At 38.1% G+C, this 26618-nt stretch overlaps 1 non-coding gene across 1 annotated transcript; it reads left to right on the plus strand.

Annotated features, from left to right (window-relative positions):
• Nucleotides 1–12968: 12968 nt before the first annotated feature.
• Trnaa-ugc (transfer RNA alanine (anticodon UGC)) lies at nt 12969–13042 on the plus strand. Its single transcript has one exon. It is a non-coding gene; the product is annotated as a tRNA-Ala (tRNA).
• Nucleotides 13043–26618: the final 13576 nt, after the last annotated feature.

Consider the following 26618-nt stretch of genomic DNA (forward strand, 5'->3'; position numbering starts at 1 on the left):
CTGGTGGCCACCCCCAGCCTCATAAGGACCCCTCCTTCTCCCTGCAGTGTGTCTCTCACAAGAGGAAGTAGGGCTCTCTGGGTTCTTTAAGGGGGAATCCCTGCTCTTCTTCCAAGCTTGTGAGACTCCACCTGGTTTGCCCTCGGCTCTTAGTTCACAGGATTTTCATGGATTCTGCTCCTGATGTCTGGACAAAGCTCATGACCTTAAACCACAACGCTCAGTACATTTCCTTCTGGTGGCTGGTTCAGTGGTGGGAATGTGGCCCAGTAGAGCCAGAGAAGAAGAGGACACTTGGAATTTCATGCGAACTCTCAAAGAGGCAGATGCAGTGGAAAGAGTACAGTTCAGGAAGCTGTAGCCTTTTGTGGTCCAAGTTCAGCATCTGGCTGCTGAAGGAACCAAGATGGAGAAAGTAGAGCTGACAAGGAGGAGCAGAGTCGGAAGCCAAACCTGCCCTGGACTCCTCAGTTGCAGGAGTCAAAGCATCTTTCTTTTTACTTGATTCTGGATGGATTGTTTCTGCTGTTACTGGCTTGAGAAAAGGTGCTAATAGATACAGTATCTGCACAGGTGAGGAAGCCCAGCAGACATTGGCCCCATTTTTCTCACTTACCTGGACCTCCTACAGGCCATGATCATGGGGTCTTATGGCTTAAGGCCCGGTTAGGCAGAGGGCACACGACAGATGGAATAAACCACAGGGTGAGGCAATGTGTGTAACTGCCAGATGCGACATGCCAGCAGTGTGGTGGGCACCAGGGGTACAGGAAGATACCTCATGGGGAGCTAGTGACTTCCTGCACCAGCACCCCCACTAGTGGAGTCTGGAAGGCCTGCTAGCCCAAGACACCTCTTTCCTTCACACCCCACAGGCTGTCTTGCTTGTTCTATGTCAAGTTCAAGTAAATCAACTATTAACAGTGTATGCATATGTATACGCAACTATAGAGAATCATAGGTTCCAATATAGATCATTCTAAAACTTCTTAAAATGATCTAAAGGTGAAAAAAAAAATGTATGGACCTTGGTTTCACTTCCGTAATTCCACTGACCCTTAACAATAACACATGGAGAAACATTTTATAACTTTCCATTATGAAATAATCATAATTTAAAAGGAAGTTTCAAAAATGTACAGAGAATTTCCATGTATTCTCCCCTCAGCCTCCTGCCATAACCATTTCCTGTACAACTACAGACCATGTCCAAACCAGGAATCTGTCACTGGTGCCACCCTCAGTGCTCCTTCAGATTTGACCAGCATTGCATAATTGTATGCCCTCATGTGTGTGTGTGTGTGTGTGTGTGTGTGTGTGTGTGTGAGAGAGAGAGAGAGAGAGAGAGAGGAGAGGAGTTGGGGTGTGGGGGGAGAAGAGAAAGCAATTTTGTCATCTGTATAGTTCCAAGGTACAGACCAGATACATCACCAGAAGCTTCCCTAGTGCTACCCTCTGCATTCCCCAAGTTGGCTAATCTACCACATGAATCTTATTTTTTCCTTCCTGTTTCTGAGCAGGATGCCCCAGTATGGATGCAGCCTAGTCCATTTCATCATTTGTCCCCAGAGAGACACTGGGTCATGTCTCCTTCCATTCTTAGTCTATTAAGAGTAAAGCTTCTGTGAACCTTGTCCATGCTTTTTTGTGAAAACAAATTTCCATTTCTCTGAGATAAATACAAGAGTACATATTGGGAATAATTTTTAAAAGACTTCAATCTCCTCACACATCTCAAAAGCCTCATTTCTCTGCTCCAAACCTAGATCGTTCATGGATTTCAAAATATAATACCTTTGCTGGTCTCCTTAATTTCAGCCAGGCCCAGCATCTAAACCTTGGATAAGCTGAGTAAAACAGTATGTTTTTTCTGATTTTGACCTCAGTATATTGAACGTTTTCTGAACCCGCGGTCTTAGAACAAGCAGCTGAGAGTGGAATGATCAGATCTGTTTCTCATACAGAGGATTTAGAGGTGCCACCTAAATCCGTGGCTGGAAACAGCCTCCGAACACTAATGCATACTTCATAATCTAGTAAACAGTTCAGAAAATTGCAATCAGATAAGGTGTTTTTGATGTCTCTGATCCAAACTACTGTCTCATATTTGAATTCTCAACACTAAGTATGACACTTAGGAAACAGGTTACTTTTTTTGTCTTAGAGTGTTACATCTTCCAAAAGTCAAATTTGTGAGGGAAGGAGGAAAATCACTGAGATGTAATTCAATTGTTGAATTTCAGTGAATTCCATGTGTATCTAGTGTCTAACCTATTAACTGTTCCACTGAGAAACAAGGAAATGGCCCTTGCATCCCAGAAGAAACACATTTAATATGCAAAAGAAGAAAGAAAAATGTATTTCTTGAATTGCACACTAAATTCCCACTTACTTTATTAAATTAGCGGAAGACTTTTCTCTCTTGGTCCTCATTTTTCACACTTTCGTCTGAACATAAATATACACACAGGGGAACCTGGGTAGATTCAACCTTGCAGATTTCGACACATCTGCCTAAAGTCCCAATTCACACAATGTACTGGATGGGAATGGAGAAAACAAAAATTTGGTCATGTGTTCCAGGAGCAATGACTGAATGCTGATGATATACAGGCCCTGTGTTAAATCACTTAAAACTGATCATCATTTAAATGCTGATGATTTTCAGGAGTGAACATGACAGATAAAACCTGCCTTCATGAATATCAGAAGAAATTCAATGGGGTCTGTTCAGCTACATGGTAACTGAAGCACAGGGCACTTTGGGAGCACCTAGAAGGAGCACCATCTTGAGTGGGAACACTGAGATGTCTTCCTGGAATGAAATGTAAACTGACCCCTGAGTGAGAAGAAGGAAGTAGCCAGAGGATGTGGGAAATAGGGACAAGGAGAAAAAGCATTTTAGGCAGAAGGTGTGGTATACTCTTGTCAGGAGGGTGGATCTCTCAGCCTTAGAGAGTCATTTGGAGAAAATGTTACACTAAGTATGAGGAGCTTTATGAGCCAAGGGTGAAAGGACAGCAGGGATCCCAGCAGGGATGATCTGTCAGGATGGTGGGGAGTTCCTCCTGGAACTCAAGCACAACTGGGTAGGGCAAGTTTTCTTGATTGGCTGATTTTACCCACCATTTTCCTTAACTATACCTTTGATGTTTCTATACAAGTGAAACACATTTATTGAAAAAAATCCAAACAAGGTAAAATAGTTAGACTATCAGGTAAGCTTTAAAAATAAAGAGTTAAATAAGGATGAAAAGAATGATCTACTGGACAAATACTTTCAAGAGAAAGTCTCTTGGGAACTCTGTGCACACTCTGATCTCTGCTAGTACTTCTGTGACCCCCTTCCCCAGTCTCCACATATCTTTCTGACCACCGACTCCTACCTCCCACAGCACCAACCTTTCCAGCACTCAGAGTCCACAGCTCCTTTTCCTGCACATTCCCAGAGCACTTAGTATGTTGCTAGAGGAACAGAATCAACAGGAAGTATAATTATAAAAATGGGATTTATCAAGTTGGCTTACAGCCAGAAGCTGGATAGTCCACAATGACCATCTGCAGGCTGGAGAGCTGGAAGAACCAGTGGCTGCACAGTCCAAAAGGCTGAAGCCCCAGAACAACAGGGATCAACAACGCTACCCTAGTCTGAGACCAAAGCCTTCTGGAAAATCACTGGCAGATTTCACTTTGGCAAAGTGAAGAACCAAGAGTCTGATATCTTCAGAGGATTGCAGAAGCAATCAAGAATCCATTCAAGAAGAACTGAGCTTGCATCTGCTGCTGCTTCCTTGTTCTTCCAACTTTTATTCCATCCAAGCCATCATTCTATTGGATAGTGCTGTCCAAGCTTAGAGAGGGTCTCCATTTCAGTTGGCTATCCCACATGCCAATCATTCCTAGAAACACCCTCATTGACACACCCATAAGCCTCTTAATCATTGTCATCTCTTAATTCAATCAAGTTGACAATTCAAATTAACTATTACACTAGGTTTTTGGTTTGGTGTGTCTGTCTTCCTTGCTGATCTCCTTGAAGACAGACTATGTATTAGTTCTGGATCTTCATTCATTCGTTCGTTTATTCACTTAATAATTATTTACTAAGAATCAAACAACACAGTTCAGGGGATGTTTCAGTCAACATTCCCCATCCACTTGGAGTCCACATTAGAAGGGCCACACTATTGGTAGTTGGAAGGCTTGACTAGTTTCCTGACTTCCAAGAAGAGAATACAGAGTCCAGAGGGATTTCTAGTCGCCCAACACTGTTGACAGGGAGAATTTTAAGGAAATTTGAGTCCTTCGACCAGCATCTGTTCAGTCTAGAAAAAAAGCTTTCCAAAAGTCAACTAGGGCTCCCACAAGAGAGAGCCCATTCCTCCCATCCTCCTCTTCACTGGCTGCTCATCCATTCTGAAGCTTCACCTCCAAGGTGCTTATCCAGTTTGCTGAATCAGGGCTAATTTTGGTACTAGTGAAAGACAAATGCCACATATTTCCCTTAGCTGAAAACCTTCCTCCCAAGGAGCATTGGTTTTGAAAACCATATGCTAACCCCATCAAATTGCTTTGAGTTTGATTTTAGTCAGCTTTGTTTTGTTTTGTTTTTATTTTTCTGCTGTGACTGAAAGACCCAACCAGAACAACTGTAAAGGAGGAAGATTTTATTTGGGGACTCATGGTTTCAGAAGTCTTAGTTCGTAGAAGGCCAGCTCCATTCCTTGGGGCTCCAGGTAAGGCTGAACATCATGGTAGAAGAGTATTGGCAGAGGGACGCAGCTCACGTCATGATCAGAAAGCAGAGAGAGGTCTCCTCTCTCCAGATACAAAATATATACCCAAAGCCACACCCCAGTTCCCACTTCCTCCTGCTACACCCTACCACTTCAGTTACCCCTCAGTTAAACCCTATCAGGGGATTAAATCAATGATTGGATTAAGACTCTTACAAACCAATCATTTCTCCTATGAACTTCCTTGCATTATGTCACATGTGAGCATTTGGGGGACACTTCACATCCAAACTTAAACAGGTTCCTTTGATCAGCCATTTTGCTAAAGAGTAAGTCCACCCCTCTGGAGGACTAGAGAGAAAAAAAAAAGACAGTTTCTATGTCCATGAATTTAAGAACTGCCTTTCCATCCTCAGGTTCATGTGGGGTCAGCCCACCTATCTTTCTTTTTAACCATATGATAATTGAATTTCAGAAATATCATTGCCCTTCTCTGCCATTAGACTTGGTGAGGCATCCATGAATTCACATCAATAATTTATTTGCATGCGGGACACTCTAGTTAGTGATTTTGAGAGCTTATCCTTCCACTCTAGGCTCATAGTCCTTACACAGTTCATCAGACCCCTCCTCAGAGCTCCATATTAAATAGGAGGACTGGCTGTGCTCAGTCCTGCCAGCTCTTCTTATCCTTACACAATAAGGAATATCTCAACCATTCCTATCCAAATCAGTCTCCTCCAGCATGAACTGCCTTCTCCATCTCCAGACATCGAAGCAGGAAAAAATATCTATTTTTCTTCTCTAAGGCTCACCTCGCCATTCATCTTATCAAATTTTTCAAGTATCTATAAATCAGCATTTTCTAAAAGCCAGCATTTTCTAAATCAATTTAATGATTACAATCACCCGAGGCACTTTAAAGAAGAACCCCAGGACTGTGCCCTTCAGGATCTGGTTTACAAAGTCTGATAAAGACCAAAGGATTTAGACCACTCACCAGCTCTCCGGTGATTCCAGTTGCCATGTCATTACGGGTAGCACTTTCTGATCCCATCACACGCTGGGCCTGGATGTCATGTCTCTAATGAGGATAGGAATTGGGGATGTTTATCAGGGGTGTGTGAGAGCTTAAACCTTTAAGACAAGAGAAAGTTTAGCAAATGTTGCCCAATTCTTTCTATTTAGGAAACCCTCTATTGTTGCACCATCTTCCGCCACTTGCAGGTTATATGAGCTTAACCAGAAGTAAATGTCTCTACACATTTGCTGCATCACCTATCCCCCATATTAAATCTTCAAGATGTCATGGTCCAATAGGAGAGGACCAAGGTGAGCAACTAGGCATGAAGTGCTCTGGGTGCTAGGATGGAAGTATGTGATTAGCTGGGTGCTCACAGGGAAATTTACTCAGATTGTAGTATCTAGAAGAGCTTCAGAGGAAGTGCTATCCCAGATGAAATATTGGCTCTCCTGATTCTCAGCTTCCTCATTCTGCAAAATGGGAATTGAAGTTTTTACTACATAGGGTGCTTGTTAGATCAAATAAAACTAACACATCATTGGCACTCAACAAGTGTTAAATGTTCTCTGCCTTTTTTATTGTTGTTGTTAAGGAATAAAAAAAAATTCCATTATAAAAAGAAATACTTGTTTCTCCAAGTATAATGAAGCATAAACAATTATAACTAATGTACCTGAGCCCATTATTCTAAAAATAAAATGGAGTATCTCCAGATACTGGCACCTCCATTTGGTCTTCATTTAATCTACATTACCTCAGATCAGGAATTATCTCCTCTGTGTTCCTTGCAATTTCTTACCCTGTAGCCAATGTGCAGTTGGATGGGACAAAGTACATTTTGTTTAAATTAAATTGACATTCACATAGAGGGTCTCTATTTTGCAAGTCATGTCTAATCATTAATCCAATCAAGAACTCAGTGAGGAGGTTATATTCTCCCATTTAATTACCCCAGGTTTATAATCCATGGTCCAGGAAATCCGGAGATTGAATCTCTCTTTACTGGCCTAATCAGTAGAAGCTAATAAAGATTTAAAATGAAAACTTCCTGGCATCAGAAGTCTTAACAGAAATAACAGGCTATTTTTCTAGTTGATGGCCAATTAATTAAGAAAAAAATCATTCAAAGGTACTAAAAATTTCTCCTGTCCTCTGATACACCCATAGTATAATTTAGACATAGCTGTTAGATCACTTAACATAATAATAATAAATCATTTAAAATTTTACATTATGGGAAGCAAGAATAGATTTTAAAGTTGAAAAAAAAATTTCCACTGGTTAAAAAAGAAGCCAGCTTCGAAATATAATGAGGTGGTTGACTTGTTAAGCTTAAACATTTGAAATAGCTCAAGAGCTTTACATATCTGGAAATTTGGGGTTTAGTCTGCATTTTGTTTGTTGATTTTAGCTTTTACACTTCAACTGTATTTGTGCAATATTCCATAGGAAACAAAGAAGCATGCCTTGTGTGTATTTTTAATGAGATCTTTGCCAAGTTCACTGGAGCATACCATAGACTTGGAATGCATTGAGTCCTAACAGATACTAAACTTTAGAGCCCCTAGGAATAAAGAGACTGGAATCTAAATATTGCTAAGGATGACCCTGTGATGAATGGAAATATATTTCCTTCTAATACAGAGTTCTACAAATTGTTTAATTAGTTCCTAAAGTAAACTTTTGGAATTCCACATTTAAAAGTCCAGATTTATTACTTTTCTTAAAAATAAGTAGATTTGGCAACATATTCCTGCACCCTTATATGTGAGTGGAATGACAGCTACCCTCTTCAGAAGTGTATGTGATTTCTCCAGACACATCTTCCCTCACTTATTTGCCCTTTCTACTCTGAAGGCAAGCTGAATCTGAATCACCAGCCCTGTCCTAAAGCCCTCAAGATACAAACAAACAAGTGCATCCTGGGAAAATAAGGCACATTAGTCCTGTGGCCTGATATTGCTGTATAAGGAACATCCAAAGCTCAACAGCATAAAACAATAAGTGTTTGTGTTGCTCATGTGTCTGGAGGTTAGCGGGGCATCTCTGGGACGGCTGCACTCTGCCTGGCTCACACTCCTTCTGGTACCAGCAGATCAGCTAGGCAGCGTCTTCCCATGGCAGTGACAGAAATGGAAAAGGACAAGGGGAACCCAGAGCCCTGTCAGGGTCTAAGCTCATCACTAGACACCATCCCAACCACCTTTTCCAAATGAGCAAGGGAAGTTGAATGGCTGAACTACACTCAAGGAGAAAGTTCTGTCCTTTAGTGGTGGCATACTTCACAATCATAGCATGGGAAGGCAGGGGGTATGAAGTAAATAATAAGCCAGAGACCCCATCTCCCACTGTAGAGGTAAGTAATCACCCCTGTGCTGCCTCCATCAAGCCCACTTTACTCATTCACCCTTTGTCTCTGCCCCAAGGCCATCTGATTTGGAGACAAGTTTGTCTAATTTCATCATGCAGCACTCCTGTGCCCAACATAGCAGTGCCAGACCCCGAGGAACATCTGCTCCCCAGCCAGGGCTCGTTATCATCAGTTTGAAGACAAAATACTATCTCATCTATGAGAAATAAAGCAATTTCTCAAAGCTTTTTCTAATAAAATTCCAGGTTTTGAAGAGCTACATGTAGATAAATAGATATATGATGATGATGATGATGATGATGACGACGACGACGACAATGATGGATGGACAGATTTCTTTTTTTCTACTAATTTATTTATTTTTGGTGCAAGGGATTGAACCCATGGCCTTTTGCACATGCTATGTCACTGAGCTATACCCCAAGCCCTGAGAGAGCTATATTAAAGCTAGAAGGGCAATACAGAAGTGGACTACAAATCACTCTGGGGTAAGTTTTAAGTTCTCAAAGCAATCTGGTCCTTAATAATTCTCAGTCTAATTGCATCATATATAATAATATGGAGATATTTTTCCATTAGGGAACAATATTGTCCCTGTATTAAGGAAGCAAGAGCATTCTACAAATTAAGCAGCATTATTAACTTTAGATGGAAAAAAATCTCAGCAGGTTTCCCTTTCAGAATTGTATTTTCCCTTGCTCTCTGCTTCTAAGATGTGATGCTTTTAAGAAATACTAATAAGCTAATAACCCATTGAATCTCTAATGAATGGACAAAGGAGAAGCAAAGCTTATCAAATGAATTTTAACGTGCTAATTTGGAATATCATCTGTATATTGATATATGACCACTGGGATTCCTTAATTCTTTACAACAGAAGCTCCAGTCAAACAAGTGGAAGCTCATGTGTTTCTGTGATAGTCCCACATACCCAACTTCCAATGCCCAGAACTGACCTTTGTAGTTAAGCTTTCCAGAAGGGCTGCCCTTACCCACACACAATCTATCTCCCACAGCAGCGAATGAAGGAACGCAATGTGGATGTAAGAAACCACACAGGTGGCAACATTTCATAAGGTCCAAATCTCCCAAAACCACCTTAGTCTAAAAGTTTGCAATATCCTTCTTCCTCATTGGCATGCAAGCAGAGTGTGTGTGTGTGTGTGTGTGTGTGCGCGCGCGCACACACACATACACACACACAGAGCATGGAGTTCAAATACTTTAAATTTTTGAGCTATGGAACTATGATCCCTTTTTAGGCTTATTTTGTTTTCTTGTGGGGAAAAATGCTGTGGAGGAGAAAATATAAACAGAAATTTCTATGTCTCCCCTCCACTCATTCCAAATCTAGAGTATGCTATTTTTCCTTTCCTAAAACTTTTTCTATCTACAGCATGAATATATGTTGACAGCTTCTCTAGTTCAACTCTTTCCATGGTAGCCAGGCAGTTGGGTTCGACTAGGACACCTCCTGGTCCAGCTGTTCATTGACAGGTACAGCAAGTACTTTCTGGTGGTCATGACCCTTCCACAAGGACAGTGAAGTGAACGGGACATAAAGAGTTTATCTCCTAACAGAATATCAAAGAATGTCATAAATAGCATTGCCCTCCATGAATGTCAACATATCGATCAGGGTTGAGAAACAGCATTCACAGAGAACACGTTTTGTTATATACTCTCATGGATTTAATATCACTTAAACCATGTAACTGTGCTGAAAGTTTGGATTTTCCTTTTGTAAGTAGATAGGAGACAGGAGGGAACTAGAAGTTGAAAGAAATGAAGACATCGTTTTAAGGTCACCCACTTTTGAGTAGCAGAACTTCTGCCATGGCTTGGAATGGAAAGACCTTGGACCACGGCAAGGCCACTGAGTCCTGGGTTGAACACTACAATCATACTTTTTAAAAGTCCTCCTTGAAATGCCTGTAAATCCATGTGAGGAACATAATCAAAGCTACCTTCCTCACAAAATGGTTGATTTTGTAAGTGCTTAGCACACTTATAGATTTGCCTTTTTGTTTGTTTGTTTGTTTGTTTCTCTGTTGTGGTTTCTGAACAGAATTTTAAAATATTTGGGAAAGGAGTAAAACTTCTAGGCTATGTCTTTATACTAGAATTTTTAAGGGCAAATTGGTGCTAAGTGGCACTGAATCAAAGAGCAGGATAAGTTTTATGGTTTGGCTATGAGTTGTTCCTGCAAAACATGTGTCAATGCAGGAATACTCAGAGATGAAATGATTAGATTATGAGAGCTGTTGCCTGATCAGTCCATCCTAGTTTGAATGGATTGACTGGGAGGTAGGGCATGACTGGAAGAGATAGTCCACGGGAGCTGTGACCTGAAAGGGTTCATCTACCCTGTAGCCTATTCCCCTTTCTCCCTTTGCTTCTCTAGCTGCCATCAGGTGAGCAGTGGCCCTGTGCCATGCTCTTCTACCATGACGTTGTGCATCAACCTGGTCTCAGAGTGGTGAAGTCAGCTGATCATGGACTAAACCTCCGAAACTGTGAACTAAAATAAATGTTTCACCCTCCAAGCTGACCTTGTCAGATATTTTGATCACAGCAACAAAGAGCTGACTAACACAATAAGGTGCCAGTGTCTTGTTATTGGATAATTCCAGAGGTTGTGCCAAATATATAATGTCTAACTTCCTCATACAGCTGAGAGAGAGACAGAGAGAGGTGGAGAAGCTGTGAGTGCAGGAGGCAGGCCCAGGAAGGCTTCTGCACAGTGGGTACAATGCCTCACACCCAGCTGTTCTCAAGCTGTGAGGCTGACCAGGGATGCTGGTGACCAGGGGTACTGGTGACCAGGCTCTCCTGGGCATAGTTGCAGTAAAACTTCACCACTGTCTCTTCTACCTTTTCTCTTCCATTAAGGATTTAAAAAGTAGATTTGCAATGAGTGAGTAATCAACACAAAGTTCTCTGAATTTGAGAGATTTTGAAATTGAAAGACTTTGTCCTAGGTTTTGGTCTAATTGGAAGCCTATTCTAAAATCTAAGCACAGCTCCTGTATATCTAACAATGATTTGAATTGCTTGTAAACTTCCTTGTACTATATGAAAAGGATACATAGATTTATTGATAACAAAGAGACATGCCATCACATATACGTGCATGTATATATGATTGTGTACTTCCTTTGTCTGAATTGTGGGATAGCTCAGTGATTGCTTCTAACCTAACAATAAAGATGAAGATGTCGCCTCCATGATTATGTAACAAAATCTAGTGCTCTGGTTCAGATGAGGATTCCCCAAAAGTATATGCATACAAGCAAAAGCTTGTTCCCCAGGATGGTACAGTTAGGAGATGCTGTAGAATTTTAGGTGGCAGGGAGTAATGAGAGGTTTTAGGTCCTTGGAGACATATCCTAGAATGGTATAGTGGGACACTACACTGTCCTCTGTGGGTGTGTGCTTGTTTCCTGACTTGACACATGAACACTCACTTTGATAATACTCTCTCCATGATAAGCATCCCTTCACCACAAGCCCAAACCTATGGGGCTACCCCATCTTGAAATTGAATCTCCAGAACCATGAACAAAACTAAATCTTTCTTTACTTCATAAGTAGCTTTTGTCAGATATTTGGTTATAGAGTTTCAAAGCTGACTGAAACAGCTACTATCTTGACAAAACAAAAGTCTTTATCTCTTTTTTACTTTGATAAAATAAGCTGTAGTCATATTGGAGAAACCCAGGTTGCAAGGAACTAAGGACAGTTTTCAACCAACAGCCATCAAGGAACTGAGGAGCTTAGTCCAGCAGCCTGAAAGGAATTAACCCTACCAAAAGCCATAGCTTAAAAGCAGATCTGATAACCTTAGCTGAGCTTTCAGATGAGACCCCAGTCCTGGATGACATCTTGATTGCAGCACTGTGAGAGATCCTGGGCCTGGGGTTCCCAGTCAAGCAGAATTGGATTCCTGACTTACAACACTGTAATAATAAACATGTGCTACTTTAATACAGTAGTTGGGGGTGTAATTTGTTACAGAGCAATAAATAATACATCTACCCTTAAACACAAAGGACATATCAACTTCCTCCTAAGCCATTAAATAGCTTATCTTTCTTTAATACTCCTGAAAATGAAAACAAAATTAGTGAAATAGAATAATGGGTAAAAAATGGAGATACATGTATGAGGCAAAATGTTTTGATTCACTAAAGCTGTTGAACTTTTTTTTTCATTTGTTTGTTGGATATTTGTGTTTCTTCTTTTTGAGACGTGTCTCTTTAGTTCTTTTACATATGTATTGATTGGGTTTGGGGGTTAGGGAGGTTTTGTGTTAAGTTTTTTGAGTTCTTTATATATGCTGAATATTAATTCCCTATCTGAGGAGCAGGTGACAAAGATCTTCTCCCCTTCTGTAGGTTCTCACTTCAGACTCTTAATTATTTCCTTTAACTTTCAGAAGCTTTTTAATTTGAGCAAGTCTACTTATTGAATTTTTATTTTATTTCTTGTGTTTAGAAATCTTGTTAAGGAAATCAGTTCCTGGGCTGATATTCAAGAGTGCGGGGCATACATTTTCTTCTAGCAGAATTTCTGATCTAATTCCTAGGTATTTGATCCACTTTGAGTTTTGGAACCCACCTAGATGCCTTTCATCAGATCAATGGATAAAGAAATTGTGCTATATATACACAGTGGAGTATTTCTCAGCCATAAAGAAGAATAGAATTGTGGCATTTTCTATAATGGATGAAATTGGAGACTACCATGTAAGTGAAATACATCAGTCTTAAAAAGTTAAAGGTTGAATGTTTTTCTCATATGCAGAAGCTAATCCAAAATAAAGGGCAGCAGGGTCTGGGGGTATAGCTCAGTTGGTAGAGTGCTTGCCTTGCATGCACAAGGCCCTGGGTTTGATCCCCAGTACCACAAAAAAATAAAAAATAAAAAAATAAAAGGGGGGGTGTCATCAAAACAGAGGAAATATCAGTAGAGCAGATTAAAGGGATTGAGAGGGAACAGGAGGGATGTAAAAGTGAAGAGCAGTGGAACAAATCTGAACTTTCCTATGTACATACACATATGAACATGCCAGAGAGGATCCCAACATCAAGTATATCCATGAAATACTAATTTAAAAAGTTTTTAAAAACTATAAATAAATTACAGAAAGATCAGTAGAGTAGAGGGAGGGAAGCAGGAGGAGGAAGCGTGGGGAAGAAGTGCTGGGGACTAAATTAGAACAAATTATATTCCATGCTCTTGTAATAATATCAAAATTTATCATGTATCGTGTATATCATATAATATACATGTATATTTTAATATGTATAATACATCAATAAAGACAAACAGTAAAATAAGGAAATATATTTTTAAAAAATCTCTATAGTTAATGACCTACAAATATCAGAGAGACAAACCTATAAGTAAGACTATCTAAAATTCTTACCTGGGGATTCAGCATATCTTTTGCCAGGGCCAGCTTTCTGGTAGGTCATGAAGGGCAAATGTATGCATCAATCTCATCATTGTTTTCAGTGTCCTCTGGGTGGCTTACATTTGTTCATAAAAGGAAAGAAGTGGAAGATGACACATGTAAAGCAAGGTTCAGATGCAGGAGGAGACTATCTCCTGGATAATACCATTGAGTCACTAAGTTAAATTGAATCTAGAACCTGTTCCCTACCCAGACCTTGATCTGATTTCTAAAACAAAGGAAAAAATTATCTTCATTATTTTTGCAAATTTGAGTTGGGCTTTCTGTGCCCTAAACTGAATACATCTCATTGATATACATCTTTCAGGGGAAAATAATTGAAGTTCTATTCAGCTTTTAGAAAGCAATTGAACAACATTTTCATGGTTTGAATGTAAGAGATATCCTGGGCCTGGGGTACCCAGTCAAGTAGAATTGGATTCCTGACCTTCCAAAAAGGTCACATGTGAGACAATGCAAGGAGGTTTAGAGGAGAAATGATTGGGTTATAAGAGCCTTCACTCAATCAGTGACTTAACCACCTGATGGGAATGAGTGGTAAATGAAGGCAGGTAGGATTTGGCTGGAGGAGGAGGGCATGGGGGAGCTGGCTTTGGGGTATATATTTGTATTTGGCAAGTGAAGATCTCTCTCTCTCTCTCTCTCTCTGTGTGTGTGTGTGTGTGTGTGTGTGTGTGTGTGTGTGTGTGGTCTGCCTGCTTCCTGATCATGATGTGAGCTGCTTCCCTCCACCACACTTTACCACCATGATGTCAATTGCTTTCTAAACACTGAATAGAACTTCAATTATTTTCCCCTGAAAGATGTATATCAGTGAGATATATTCAGTTTAGGACACAGAAAACCCAACTCAAATCTGAAAAAAAAATGAAAATATTTTGTTTGTTTGTTTGTTTTAGAAATCAGATCAAGGTCTGGGTAGGGAACAGGTTCCAGATTCAATTTAACTTAGTGACTCAAAGGTATTATCCAGGAGGTAGTCTCCTCCTGCATCTGAACTTTGCTTTCCATGTGTCTTCTTCCACCTCTCACTTTGTTTTTATGAACAAATGTAAGCCACCCAGAGGACACTGAAAACACTTGAGCCCCAGTGGAATGGAGCCAGCCTTCTGTGGACTGAGACCTCTGAAACTGTGTGACCCAAGTAAACTTTTCCTTCCCTATAATTGTTCTTTGTCAAGTCTTGCAGTCAGAACAGTAAAAAAAGCAGAAATAGAAATCCTGTCTCAAAATCACAGTTTAAAAGGTGTGAATGTTCAGCTAGCTCAGTGGTTGAGTGCTTGCCTAGTAAGCTTGAAGGTCTGATTTTAATCCCCAACATCACAAATGAGTAAATAAATAAATAAAACCTAAACATTTGGACTGTACACAATATAAGCATGATATATGGAAGTAATTATAATAGACTGAAAAATACCACATCTCTCCCAAAGATATCTGTATACCTATAAGCTAATCCCTGGATCCTGATAATATTACCTTGCATGGAAAAAAAAATGTTTTGCAGATGTAACTAAATTAGAGCTTTTGAGATGGGAAATTATTATGGGTGATACCCTGTCTCTAAATAAAATACAAAAAAAAAGGGCTGGGGATGTGGCTCAGTGGTCGAGTGCCCTTGAGTTCAATTCCTGGTACCGGAAAAAAAAAAAAAAGTATTTTATAAAAGAGATTTCAGACAAATGGAGAAGAGGAAAAGGTAAGGAGATAGAGCAGGAAAGGATTTGAACGTGTAGTCTGCTGGCCTGGATACTGGGAGAAGAGACATGAAGAAAGCAAGTGTGAAATCCAGCTCCCGAGCTGGTAAAGGCAGGAGGGTGGCAGCCAGCATCTCAACTTCAGCCCAGAGAAACTGACTGCATTCATCAGACTTCCAAAACTGAAAGACAATAAAGGCTTGCTGGTTTTATCTAGAACCAGAAGCCACATTGTGTCTCAGGTTCAATAGCCACAGGAAACGAATGCACATATGAAAACAAGTTTCCAATAAGTGTTGTTCTGAAGGCATGATATCACCACATCTGGGGACTCCCACTGCATGCTCCTCTTCAGGATGGCATCAGATGACTCCCTTTCTACCCAAAGTGGTCACTCACCCCAAGGTTGGACCAAGACACTAGTAATTCATTCCAAACAAATGTTGGATTTGTTGTAAAATTAGAATATCCATGGGGAAAAAAAATCAGCCACAGAGTAGAAGAAATCAAATGTTTTGTATATGCTATTCCAAATACTTGGAAATATTTCTGTATGTGTTAGGAGTATCTTCCTCAGTTGGATCGTAATGGATCAGAAATGAGATCTCTCCAAAGTCATTTTTCTATATACTCACCCCTAATTTTTTGTTTTTGGCAATGAGATACATCAATTTTAGAGTGTTTTTCATTTTTATTTTTACATTGTTAAATATCTATATATCATGCCCTAGTTGTGCCTTTAATTTTCAAAGTCCATGGTACAGCTATAATTCTTAAATGACTGAATTTTGAAAGTCAGAAGTATGTCCTTCCATCTCTCTATTTTTGCATTTATATGACAACTTCATTTGTTTATCTCAAAGATAATACCAAATTCTAATTTCTGATCTCCAAGAAATAGAATAAAAGAAACAGGCCAGTCCAAATTCCATAAGAGACCAATCAAGTCCCTGCTGTGACACACTTTCCTAACAATAATTCACTGTAATAACACCCACCACAATTGTAACTAACAATCAATTCTGTAATTCTTCATATGATGTTTTTCTCCCTTAACTAAAACAGATCTCAGGAGAGGAATAGGCTGTATGTATCAATATTGCCTGGCTCATAATAAGTATCTGTTGAATGACTGGATACAATAAATATGTTATTGTTTCTATTTATTGAACTCATGATCATGATGTGAGTTGCTAATTATTTCATACATAAAGATAAGAAATCTGTACTGTAATATGTCTCCCTTAGAATATTTCAATTTTAATACATTAACTAAAACATTTTGTTTCTATTCCTTGATTATTGCAAATAGGATAAACTCAGAAATATTTGAACTACATATTAAGCACATTATCAGTAAAATGTTATATGACATAGTATTATGGTTTGGATACAAGGTATCCCCCCAAAAAATTCCTGTGTTAATGCAGGAATGTTCACATGTAAAATGATTGGATTGTGAGAGGTGCGATGTCATCAGTGGATTAATCCATTGGGTGGATTAATAATATGCAAGGACTAACTAGGTGGTTACTGTAGAGGGTGGGATATGGCTGGAAGAGGTGGGTCTCTGGGGGCATGCCCTTATGCTATTATGTTCTGCCTCACTTCAGGTCCATAACAAAGGAGTTGGCCCATCATGGACAGAACCTCTGAAATCATGAAGTAAAATAGACTATTTCTCCTCTAATTTGTTCTGTTAAAGAATTTTGGTCACAGTGATAAAAAGCTGACTAACATATCTAGAGTTTACAGCATCAGTATCCAGCACTTGGAGCATTCAATATTTACATACCAGATAGCAGTGTTTCTCTCAAGTGACTTACAACTTTATTAAACAATAATAAGTGAGAATGATATGACTTTTTCTCCATATATTTTAGCAGAAGAAATTATTTTTATCTGGATTTAAGATAAATAAACTTGCAAATTAAAAATATCTTCAGATTGTTAGAGTGAAAATCTGACCATAAAAGTAAATATTCTATCAATCACGACTCCCTCTGTGTATACAGGATGAAAAATTATACATTAGAATGCTGGAAAAGATCCAAATAGAAATCATATCATTTCTTCCACAGAAACTGAAATTATGCAAGGTAATAGAAAATATATTATAAAGTTAACAATTTGAAGAGTGCTTCAGATGGTCAGCTCAAGGGGCACTACCTGTTCTCCACACATAAACAGAATTCTGTTTACTGCTCAGGAAAGGCATCAAAGGAAAAAATGGCTTGGGAGGTGATTTGAATGATAGTTGGAAGTGAGACAAGCAGAGAATCCCAAGCCAGGGAAATGACTTTGAACCAGGTTGCAGAAGTAGCATATTGAGTCTACTGAAGTTAATGAATAGGCCTATCAGATGACACATCTTAGCGAGAATATGCAGCATGAGCTAATGAGATAATAACTTCTATGCTTTTCCAGATGCTGAAAGATATTTTTCCTCTTCCTACCCCAGGGAATATGTAAATTCCTTTAGCCTTTCAGGACAATGGTCCACTCATGCTACCAAGAAATGCAGCTGGTAGTATTATATAACCTGGACAGGAAATGGAATTTTATTGACACCTTAAAGAGCAAAATGCCACAGGGAAATGATGCTTAATGAGCTTTTAATTGGTCTTCCATTGAATCTATAACATCAGTTATAATCAATTTGGAGATAACTGACAATTTTGCAAAGTTTATCTTTTTCTAATCAATTAATATTGCAATATTGCATACTTTTCCAAATATTTAGATCTTATTACAAACTTTATTTTTTCCTTTGAGCCTTATAAAGTTCTTATCATACTTATCCATGGGTTCTTAAGTTTTCTCATGCTATTTTAAATGGTATCTTTAAAATTTTTGTTTCTGTGATATATAGGTATAGATATTAATTTGTATATTAATATATATTCATACACATAAAACTGATTTTTATATGTTATGTGTGCAGAAAACTTGATAATCTCTCTTTTAATTTAATAATTTGGTAATAAAGCAAGTGCTATATTGTTTTGAATCTTCCACCTACCCGGTCAAATTATCTTCCAACAATAACAATTCCTATTCTTTCCTTACAATTCTATAAGTAGAAACACTTTATTTTACATACTGTGGTTATTTGCCTTAATATGCCACATAGATTGTTCAAAAAAACAGAATGAAACCAGTAGTAGTGATTGTGGTAAATTTTTTTTTTATTACTTAAATATCGTTTCCTCTTTTTAGATTAAGTTACTTCCACTTTTTTCGTTTGCAAAAAGCTTTTGTGTCCTAATTTTATCAAATGCTTTCCCTGTATTGCTGAATAGATTATGCAATTTTTCTCCTTTATTCTGTGACAAAACATATGCTTTTATAAATTCAACTTGGACTCAAGCTCTTCTATATTTGTTAATACTTTGTTAAGATTTGTTTCACCTATGTTGCTAAGTGAGATTGGAATATGTCATTTTCTCACACCACCATTTTTGGGTGTAGTAGGAAAGTTTTCTTAGCTTTATAACATGAGTTAGAATGCATAGCTTCTTTTTTCAATTCTTTGAAAGATCTAGTACAGTTTTAGAATTATTTCCTTTTTGAATATTAGATTGGACTGCCCAGAGAAGTCAGCTGAGCCTGGAATGTTCTTTCAATAATTTATTTAATCAAGTTACTGTACAATTTTAGGACAATTATAGTCAGTTTTAATAAGCTTAATTTTTCCAGGAATTTTTCCATTTCATTGAAATTTTCCAGTTTTCATCACAAGTTTTCTTACTAAATTGTTAATTTTGCTGGCTCATCATCAATTTTTCATTAGCTACACCAGCTAATAATCTACTATAGACTCATATTACAGTAATATTGCTAGTGTTTCTTCTCTTCTTCCAACTTGATCAATTCCTCCAGAGATTTGCTAAACAGCTGTGGAAGCTTTGGAAGCTTTAGATGCCTATTTACAAATTTTAAAACACATAGAACTTTATGTTTTTCCCATGGAATTATACATTTTTTGTATGTTAAAATGAATTCACAAGGAAAACTACTAAATTCTATGAAGTAAATCAGATACCTAAATAAATGGAGAGATAGTCCATGTTCATGGATCAGAAGATTCAACATTGCCAAAAGGTCAGCTCTTCCAACATGATTTGTATATATTCCACTCAATCCTAACCAAAGCCCCAGAAATTTATTTGCTGAATACTGATAAACTATTTCTAAAGCAGATATGCAAAAGCAAAAAAAAATTATATTCATAACAGCTAATACAACATGAAGGAGAGGAACAACTTCAGGGGACTGATATTACTCAACTTCAAGATTTACTATAAAAATACAGTAATCAAGATCATGTGGTATTGGAGAAAAAAATACACACACAATCCAGCAATCACACTCCCTGTTATTTACTGAATGTAGTATTAGAGATAAGGTAAAGTTTGTTTAGTATTGTAAGAAACTGTCGAGCCACCTGCCATTGTTTTGTACCAAATGAGTTTATACAAAATCTTGCACCCAAGTGTTTATAGCAGCTTTACTCTTAGTTGTCAAAACTTGGAGTCAATCAAGATGTCCTTGATGAATGTAGGTGAATGCATAAATAAACAGTAATTCATCCAAACAATGGAATGATATTTGGTACTAAAAAAAAAAAAAGTCAGCTATCAAGCCATGGAAAGACACAGAGGAAACTTAAATGTATTTCATTAAGTGAAATAAGCCAATCTGGAAAAGTTTCCAATTATATTACATTTTAGAAAAGGAACAACTCTGGAGATGATAAAAAGATCAGCAGCTACTGGCAAATAACAGAGCATCGAGGACTTTTAGGGCAATGAAACTATTTTTTATGATACTTCAATGGTGGGTATATCTCATTATACACACGTTTGTCAAAACCCATGAAGTGTACAACACAAAGTGAACCCTGATGTGAACTATGCGCTTACCAACTGATCACCTGTAGCAAATGTGCCATTCTGGTTGTGGGTATCCACAGTGAGGGAGGCTGTGTGAATGTGTGGATAGGGAGTTTATGAAAATTCTCTACACTTCCAGCTCAGTTTTGCTGTGAACTTAATATTGTTCTAAAAAATTTTCAGTCTATTTTTTAAATAATGTGTATTCTGAAATGCTCTTTACATGTGTGGATCTTTCCTTACAGTGTGTTAATATTCTTTATTCTGACTTTCTGTCTGTATTTTAAAAATTGCCACAAGCACATATTTCATATCACTATATCACTACCTCAGTTATTCTTACCATCATTGATATATCGCACCATAACTGGAAGCAGAGGTCAGTGCCATGACACTATTTGTAAGTCTGAGCTATTTCCTATATCTTTCAAAGAAACCCACTCATCCAGTCTGTTACTAAGCTTTCAACACTCCCTCAAGGGTCGCCTTTCCTACATTGGTTTCCTGACTTCCTGGCCGAGCTGTGACTCCCTGTATGTGTTTCTGGATTACCATAATACTCTTATATTACTTATCTCCTCCAGGGTAGAACTTTTCTATTCCAGCACCTATGAAAGTTACCCCAAATACTATATATCAAACAAACGTTTGCCATGTAAATGGATAAGATTAATTGTGTGAAATTATAATGGGCAAATGGAGAGATTTGGCCAGATTGCTTCTACCTAAATTTTTTTTCCTCTACAAATTAACTTCTAATTTTTTTTCCTATGTTTTTTTTCCTTTTGTACTTCTCCTGCTTAAATACAGGCCAACCTGTTTCTAACATGGATAACCATCTTGGTCCTGTTTTTCTAGATTTGCATCTGTCCTTTTGTGTTAACTATGGTACATAAGTGCCACTCCTTCCACCAGGATGTGTAGTCTTGATCTGGGCTGGTCTCATGACTTACTTTGACCAAGGGAATGTAATGCATTAATTCCAGGACAACTAACAGGCATGGCAGTGTCCATCTCCTCCCTCTTGAAAACCAGTTACCATCTAGCTGGTTTATAGATTTAAACTAGTGAGTGATGGAAAGTCATGGAGAACAAAGTCATAGAAACTGTACCAGAGCACTTCAGCAAATATAAGAGCCTCCTAGATGCTCTAGCCACAATAGAACTCCTCCTTGGACTGCTACAGAAATGATCCCAGGCAACCATGTGAGGAGGAACTTCCCAGCTGATTCCAACCAAAGCCAGGATCAAAGTTAATACTAGTAAATCATTTTTTTATCTTAGTCTACAGAGTTCTGGAGTGGTTTGTTCCATAGCAATACCTATCTGAAACACGCTCTAAATATTCAAAGTCAAAAGAAATTTAGGTTTATAAATCCATTGGGATATCAAGAAGAATGCTTATATTGGGAGTCCCTACTAGACTGCTGAGTCTAAAGATGACATCTCAAAACTGTGATTCAGATATCAGGGAGGTTCTGTAGCTACTAATCACAGTCACTGCCACAGCTGCCCTGTGAACCTCAAGCTGGTGGCTGCACCCTAGATCCCAAGCCTGGCCTCCACCACTGCCTCAGTAAATCCAAGTCCCTTTCTACCTTGTTTCCCAGCAGCCCCACAGTGCAACCCAGCTGGCACTTTATAGTGCCTTCTGAAACTCCCTGCAACCTTCTATCACACCCAGTGCTTCTAACTGCAAACTTACTTCATATCCAGAATCCATACTCAAGGGAGCTTGAGGTGGGAAGGTTTTACCTTTCCAACCTCAGGCTAGAAGCAGAATTGAATGGATACTGGTAGAAGTTTAGTATCCACCACCACTACCAATAGATTCTAAGTCTATTCATTGTGACCCATAGACATGGAATGTGGAGTAAAGCCATCTTGGCTCCACTGTGTATTAGATGTACGACCTTGTTCAAATGACTTAGGCAGTGTGAGCATCAGCATCCTCACCCATAAAAATGGAGAGACTTGTATTTAATTTGGAGTGTTTTTCAAGAATTTGGGAAACATTTCAAAAGTTTATGGTAAAAATCTGGCACTTGGTACTCAGCCATTATAGAAGTTCTACTAATGGAGAAAAGCACAAGTGAATTAAAAACCACTGTACACAGAGGGTAATATCTGATCAGGTAAAAGTGACACATGTCAAACTAGGAAGGAAAAATTCATCCTAAAGAAGATGGCTTCTGATCTGAATCTAGATCTATGCAAAGGCCAAAAACAAGAAAAAGGAAATTCTAAATACCGGTCTCTTCCTCATTCAATCTGTGAATATATAGGAAGAATCATGATCCCTATGGCTCTGTACTATATTTCAAGAACACTATCACTAGCCTTTGATTTTCACCCCTTCATGTTTCAGGATTGATGGTAAACAGGGATAATCACAGGATTTGAGTAACTAGGTAGCATTCCTACTTTTGCCACCAAGCAGTCTTATTGTTCCCTAGGGGATCTGAGGTACAGTTCTGAACTTCTAGGTTTTCATTTGTTTTATACACAAAACACCAACAGTAAAATCAAAGCAAAGCCAACCAACATAAATAGCTTAAATGACTTCCATGCCACTTCCAGCTTTGACCGTCTCTAAAATGCTTTAGCATCTATATATCAGACACCCTAAATGTGAATCCAACAAGAAAATTCACACTAGCAAGTTAAATAAAGCCTATTAAGTAGAATCACATACTAACCATTAGACTTGGCTTCACAGGTAAACTTCACTGAAGTGGTGAATATTGGTTGAATAAATGTTGAAGCAAATGAAAGCAGAAAAGGGTAATGAAAACCTGATGTTTAGGGAGTATTTTATCGAGCTTCACAAATCATACCCATGTGCTTTTAAGTCTCTCCAATGTGAGCATTTCTTCAGCAGAAGATGGGCTATGTGGCAGAGTGTCAGCAAGGCCTCTTGTTCCTGTCAGCTTGGAGCTTTCGACACACAATGACACTAACCGTCCTCCCTAAAAAACTACAAAGAGTATTTTGATTTTATTAGAATTTTAAAAACTAGTTGCATAATAACTCTCCTATTGCATTTAAGATTTCTATAAAAATAGCTATCTTGCTTCTTTTTTTTTTCCTCTTCAGCAAATAAACAAACAAGGGTAAAGGGGACAATATCCTTGATTAGCTCAGAACAGAGCACATTTTAAAGCCTACACACGAGAAACTGTTAGAAAGAAGATAAAGCTATTAAAAACCCTCATCTACTTGTATTAATAAATTCTAACGATCATGTGGGGAAGAACAAACACCATTTGCTTTTATTTGAATAGACATCCTCAAGACCAATCAATCTGCCAATTCTGCTCAGGGCTTCAGAGAAGCTTACCATTTGTGCTGCTTTCCCACCTCTGGGCCAAACTGTGATATTTCTATTTCACTTCACTTTACCACAGCAAGAGCAGAAGCAGGCAGAATAGATGCACAGGAAATGGGTTAGTGCAAACACGAGTGCACACCAAAACCACATGCCTGAGAAAAGGGTGGTGACAAATGACACCCTTTTCTTTTTTTTTAAGAAAAATTTCCTGGAAATCTTTTTTATGTCAATTAGAGATACCAAAAATGTTTTCTTCAACTCTCTTCTACTACCTAATCAGAGTATGGAATTAATGTTTTGCAAAACTTATAGTATTTATTAAACTTTACAAGCATTATGCTTCTTTCTGAGCCTGCTATTAGAAAACAATATGCATACCTTCTCTTTTGAAAAATAATCACTGATATTTGTAAATATATATATATATATATATATTTATTGTATATACATACATATATACATACATATATATATTAACATTCTATTAACTCTGTGAACAAAACTGAAAATTATGCTATGACTTCTCAATAGGAACAAATTTTATGTTCATATGTATCCACATATATATGACATATCTAAATTATATGAATTAGACCCCAAAATCAATAAGAGAAAGACTATTAACACAATTTAAAATGGGCAAAAAAAAATTGAGTGAGTTTGGCTAGATTTCTTTCATTCTTTTCTTATAGGAAATTGCCTGTTTTTTTTTTTCCCCATCAATTGGTAAAGGATCTTTGTAATCTTTGTCTATTACAGATATTGGTCATTGGTCTTTTGTTTGTTTTTACTACAAATATTTGCCAAATTATATAATTTGCCTTTTGGCTTTTTTATTATATTTTTTATCATAATGAAGATTTAAGTTTTATGTATTTAAACATCACTATTTTTTTTTCTTCTATAACATCTAAGCCCCCCACCTTTGATTAAGAGAACATCAGCACTTTAACAACACACGTACATATGCACACACATGCTCTGTGTGTGTCTCTTTCTCTCTCTCTTTCTCTCTCTCTCTCTCTCTCTCTCTCTCTCTCTCTCTCTCTCTCTCTCTCTGTCTCATAAACCCAAAACCAGTTCCTTGAGGAGACTAATTAGTAGATAATCCCCCTTGAAAACCCAATTGAGGAACAAAGGAAGGAAGCAAAATAACTCCAGATTAAGAATGAGAAAAGTGACTTAGCCACTGATTGAGGAAAGATTTTAAGAGTCTTTAGATAAAAAAAAAAAAAAGACCAAATTAAATGTCAACAAGAGGAAATAGAATGTGGGACTCTTGGCTCATTCTCTCTCTTACAAGTCAGTGTCATGATGGAGAAGGGGAGGGAGCCTATTTACATGAGATAGGATGACCAAGTCCACTCATTGTCTATGAGAAAATAGTGCTCTGCTCAGGTCAGCTATAAAGGAAGGCAGTTGCTGTGGTATATTCACATATGTACATAGGAAAGTCAGGTCAGATTCATTCCACTGTCTTTCCTTATTCTATTCCTCGGCCCTTCCCTTATTTCCCTTCCTCTCTATTTTTTTTCCTACTTTTATCCCCCCACCACCTCTTATTTTGGATTAGCTTCTGCATGTCAGAGAAAACATTCTACAGTGAATCTCACCATCATGTATATCCCCAAGACACTAAGTACTGGGGACTGAATTAGAACAAATTATATTCCCTGCTTTTATAATTATGTCAAAGTGAATCATAATGTTATGTATAACAAAAAAAACAATAAAAGTATTCACAGAAAAATGAAAGAAAGCATTTTGGGGACAACTGGAGAAATTTGAATATGAACTGGGTAATTAAAAATTAAGGAATTGTTGAGTTTACTGTGTTAAATGATATTGTATTTATGTAGGAGACTGTTCTTACTTTGGAGATAAATGCTAAACTATTTAGAGATGAAAAGTTATGGCATAATTTAACCATTTCAAATTACGGGTATACATTCTATTCTTTTTGGTATTCTTTTAACAATTTTGAGGAATGTTTAAAATCTTCATAATAAAGCTAAATAGAATGCATATTAGAAGGAACACATAATTTAATGCTACATGAAATTCTAAGGCAAATATTTCTGAAATCTAGAAAAGTTGGAGGATATTGTTAGTAAAATATAATTATTAAGAAATAAAATAAGTGGAAATCTTGTATAGACCAATTACCACAGAAGAGATTTGAAACTGATTATAGATCGCCCATTTAAAATGTGCCACAACCAGATGGCTCCACAGCTGGATTCTCTCCAACCGCTAGAGAATAAATAATCCCCGTGTTATTTAAACTGTAGTAGGCCATGGAAAGAGGCAGAAGGCTCTCCAATCCAATTTAGTAAGCTAGAAAAATATCTCTGGCAAAATGTAGTAAAGTTAATTCCTAAAAGAGAAAAGAACAATCCCACCCATGTGTAGAGATGCAAACTTCTTGATGAAATATTAGAATGTGGATTTATTTTTAGATTGCTGCCTTTAAAAACTAAAATAATTCTGTGACCACTTTGTTAGATATTGAGGTGTCTATCTGGGAATGGTGGATGTCTGGAATAATCCACACACTGCAGAAGAGGAGGAGAAAATCAAAATGCCAAGCAAAGGAAATGCACAGGGTTGACTCAGGTGTGGGAGAAATTGATACATCCCATCCAATATTTACTAATCCTCCTTAGATTGAGCCCAAATCTGCCTCTGCATAACTTTCACAGATGGAGAAAAAAAGATCCCAGGACATTTTTTTTTTTTTTTTCCCTGAGGCCAGACAATGAATTAAAGCCAAATTTGGACAGAAAAGACAGGATTGGTTTTCACTTAAAAATCTTCTTTCCTGTCACTCATTTACCTCCCTTTGAGCAAGTTCAGGGTGTGACAGCTCAGTCTGCCCCCCAACAGGCCCCATACTCGGCTCCCCTTCATGGGCCACGTCCCTTCTGAGAGTCACGCCCGGCCATTTATAGGCACAAGGACCCAGAAGTTCCAGGGACATGCCCAGGTTTAGGCCCTCAGATCCAGAAGCGGCTCAAGCGTCCAGGTTTAGGCCCCTGGATCCGGAAGTTCCTCGGACATCCATGTTTAGGCCCCTGGATCCGGA

The sequence above is a fragment of the Marmota flaviventris genome, chromosome 11, assembly GCF_047511675.1.
Source record: "Marmota flaviventris isolate mMarFla1 chromosome 11, mMarFla1.hap1, whole genome shotgun sequence".
NCBI classification, from domain to species: Eukaryota; Metazoa; Chordata; class Mammalia; order Rodentia; family Sciuridae; genus Marmota; species Marmota flaviventris.